This window comes from Scyliorhinus torazame, chromosome 5 (assembly GCF_047496885.1).
Source record: "Scyliorhinus torazame isolate Kashiwa2021f chromosome 5, sScyTor2.1, whole genome shotgun sequence".
Classification (NCBI taxonomy): Eukaryota; Metazoa; Chordata; class Chondrichthyes; order Carcharhiniformes; family Scyliorhinidae; genus Scyliorhinus; species Scyliorhinus torazame.
This window is the reverse complement of record NC_092711.1, coordinates 74184717-74188661: the sequence shown is the minus strand read 5'-3', so window position 1 is coordinate 74188661 and position 3945 is coordinate 74184717. Positions and strand designations below refer to the sequence as shown.

At 47.4% G+C, this 3945-nt stretch overlaps 1 long non-coding RNA gene across 1 annotated transcript; it reads right to left on the bottom strand.

Annotated features, from left to right (window-relative positions):
- Window positions 1-1936: 1936 nt before the first annotated feature.
- LOC140418467 (uncharacterized) lies at window positions 1937-2439 on the bottom strand. The gene is made up of 2 exons (XR_011945067.1): window positions 2347-2439; window positions 1937-2224 (listed from the first exon to the last, which is right to left on the bottom strand). It is a non-coding gene; the product is annotated as an uncharacterized lncRNA (long non-coding RNA).
- Between the last annotated feature and the right edge of the window lie 1506 nt (window positions 2440-3945).

Here is a 3945-nt window from a genome sequence, read left to right as displayed (position 1 = left end):
AGAGCAAAGTGTGGAGGGGAACTCATCAAGGACAGACAGTCAGTCAGTGCTCACTGGAGGGAACATTCTGAAGAATCCCTCGACCGAGACTCTGTCTTTGACTTCAACGTCCTCAAGTCAATTCCTCAGTATCCTGTCCCCGTGGTACCCCGTGAGTGAAAAAGCCATTCAACAGCTGGAAAACACCACGGCCTCTGGAGCAGAATGAATCCCTGCTGAAATTCTAAAGCATGGCAGGGTTACACTCCTGGCATAGCTACACAATCTCATATTCCTCACCTGGGAAGAAGGATGCATGCCGGGGATCTCAGACACTGTGACTGTATTGAAGTCAGACAAGTCAGGTCAGACTGTGGTAATTACACAGGGGACTCGCTGCTGTCTGCCAGAGAAGATCATTGCCAGGGCAGCACGGTGGCACATTGGTTAGCATTGCTGCCTCATGGCACCGGGGTCCCAGAATCGATCCAGGCTCTGGGTCACTGTCCATGAAGAGTTTGGACATTCTCCTTGTGTTTGCGTGGGTTTCGCCCCCACAACCACAAAGAAGTGCCGGTTAGGTGGATTGGCCACGCTAAATTGCCCCTTAAATTGGAAAAAATGAATTGTGTACACAAAATCTATTTTTTAAAAAAGAGATCATTGCCAGGATCCTCCTCAATGATCTCATCTTAGCGGCAAAGAGTCACAGTTTGGTGCCTCACGAAGTGAGAAAACCTAAGACATTCTACAATATGTGACAAACTCAAGCAAAATACAAGGAACAGCACCAATCACAGGTCTTTTCCTTTTTTTAAATAAATTTAGAGTACCCAATTCTTTTTTTTTCCAATTGAGGGGCAATTTAGCGTGGCCAATCCACCTACCCTGCATATCTTTGGGTTGTGGGGGTGAAACCCACGCAGACATGGGGAGAATGTGCAAACTCCACACGGACAGTGACCCAGGGCCGGGATGCGAACCTGGGTCCTCAGCGCAGCAGTCCCAGTGCTAACCGCTGTGCCACATGCTGCCCCTCACAGGTCTTTTCTGACATCACAAAAACACTTCACACTGTCAAAGTGATCTTTCATTCAGTATGTTCCTCAAATGTGGCTGTCCTCAGAACTTGTCCACCATCCTCCACCACGATGACACACAAGCCATATTCTCATCAATGGAAACACCCCAGACACTATCTCAATGAAGACTGGGATCAGACAAGACTGTGTCACTGCAGAAACCCTCTCCCCCTTCACGGTAGCACAGTGGTTAGCATTGTTGCTTCACAGCACCAGGGACCTTGGGTCACTGTCTGTGCGGAGTCTGCACGTTCTCCCAGTGTCTGTCTGGGTCTCCCACAAGTCCCAAAAGAAGTGAGGTGAATTGTAAATTGAATTGGACATTCATTATTATTCTGATTTTCCCTCAATTTACCCCAACAGGCGCTGGAGTGTGGCAATTGGGGGATTTTCACAGTAACTTGATTGCAGTGTTACATAGAAGATACATAGAAGATAGCAGCAGGAGGAGGCCTTTGGCCCTTCAAGCTTGAAAGTTACTTGAAATGAAATGGATGAAAATGAAAATCGTTTATTGTCACAAGTAGGCTTCAAATGAAGTTACTGTGAAAAGCCCCTAGTCGCCACATTCCGGCGCCTGTTCGGGGTGGCTGGTACGGGATTTGACCCGTGCTGCTGGCCTGCCTTGGTCTGCAAGGTTACTTAATGAAAGTTTACTTGTGACACCAATAAAGGTTATTATCCCATCTCCAGCAAATTACCCATGGGTGTGGAGATAATCGACAGGACAGGAAACGAACACCACCTTCAAAACAAAAACAGAATCGGTTCAACCGCCAACATTGAGCTCCAGTTTGCAGATGCCTGATCTGATGTTTGTTAAATCCATCCATCTCCCTTGATTCTATAACCATTAATACTTTCATGTCACAAACTTCTATCAATCTCAGTTTTTATAGTTTCTGTTGACTGAATCTGAACAGAATTCCAGATTTCACTATATTTTGTGAAGTGATTTCTGACATTGCTGCTGAACAGCCCAGTCTCAGTTAAACAAATAATTATTGATTTGGACATTTAAATGGTGACAATTATATTACTCTGAACTGGTAATGTAACACAATTTCAAAACCATAATAATAATTTGAGTAAAACACTGCAGAAGCTGGAAATGTGAAGTGAAAACACAAAGTTGTGGAAATCCTCAGCAGGTTTGGCAGCTTCTGTGGAGAGAGAAAGAGAGTTAACATTTCCAATGCAACCTGATTCTTCTTCAGAACTGAGTGTTTGCAGCATTGTGATTTCATTTGCCAAACATACTGAATGTGAACTTTGTGGTTCTTACAGATATCTGGCTGTAAATCTGATTTCAGACCTTCCTCTGAACACTTTCCAACCTCAGCTCCAGCTCATTGTCCTTCACTAAAGACCCGGGTAGAAAATCCCGCCACAAGATGGCGGCGGCCGCTGAGTGATGTCACCGGGGAGGAAGTCCCGCCCACTCCCTCGAAGTCCCGCCCACTCCCTCTTCCCGTACTAAGATGGCCGCCCAAGCGCACTGCTCCAAGAACAAAAGACCCGACTTCCATTCCCAAGATGGCGGCGTTCGCCGGTTGATCCGGGGCCTGTCACCGGGGAGGAAGTCCCGCCCACCCCGTCTTCCCTAACCAAGATGGCTATCCCAGCGCTCCGCGCCAAGAAAAGACCCGACTTCCATTCCCAAGATGGTGGTGGTCGCCGGTTGACCCGCGCCTGTCAGTGGAGGAAGCCCTGCCCACTCCCTCTTCCCATACTAAGATGGCCGCCCCAGCGCTCCGCTCCAAGAACAAAAGACCCGACGTCCTTTCCCAAGATGGCGACCGGTTGCAGGGAAAATCCAGACCCGGATTACTTTCTTCCTATCGGCGTCAATCACTCCCCAGCCATTATGAGTTGGAGCAGACACAGTGCGGGTGTGAAGCTGGACTCACGCGGGTGAGTAGAGGCCCCAAACCCCCCCAATAAGACCCATTGATTTGTTGTCAGTCTGCAGCCAGGAGCTGGAGAACTGAACCCAGGCAGAGGAGAGGGAGGGAGAAAACTGGGAGTGGAGGAAAGAAATGGTGCAGATGGTGAGATGGGTTTGGATTTCAGCCCAGGGAGGAGGGAGTGTGTGTGGGACTGGGATTGACAGCTTTGGGGGAACAAGAGAGGAAAAAATGTTCCAGAGAAACTAGAATTGTCTGTTCAGAATTGCTATCCTGGACTGACAGTGATGACTTTTATAAACTCCTTTTACAGGATATTGGAAGTGGAGGATTGGCTGACAGAAAATTCAAACCAAACATCAAGGTCTGACAGAGTCACTCAATTTTTTTAAGCTGAATATCATCGGTATTTGAATGTGGAAGGAGTACTGTTTGTCTCAGGAAAAAGATAATGTTGTGGAGGAGAATGCTGAGACCCAGGCTATTAGAATAGATGGCATGGAGGTACGTAGGGAAGAGGTGTTGGCAATTCTGGACAGGCTGAAAATAGATAAGTCCCCGGGGCCTGATGGGATTTATCCTAGGATTCTCTGGGAGGCCAGGGAAGAGATTGCTGGACCTTTGGCTTTGATTTTTATGTCATCATTGGCTACAGGAATAGTGCCAGAGGACTGGAGGATAGCAAATGTGGTCCCTTTGTTCAAAAAGGGGAGCAGAGACAACCCCGGCAACTATAGACCGGTGAGCCTCACGTCTGTAGTGGGTAAAGTCTTGGAGGGGATTATAAGAGACAAGATTTATAATCATCTAGATAGGAATAATATGATCAGGGATAGTCAGCATGGCTTTGTGAAGGGTAGGTCATGCCTCACAAACCTTATCGAGTTCTTTGAGCAGGTGACTGAACAGGTAGACGAGGGTAGAGCAGTTGATGTGGTGTATATGGATTTCAGGAAAGCGTTTGATAAGGTTCCCCA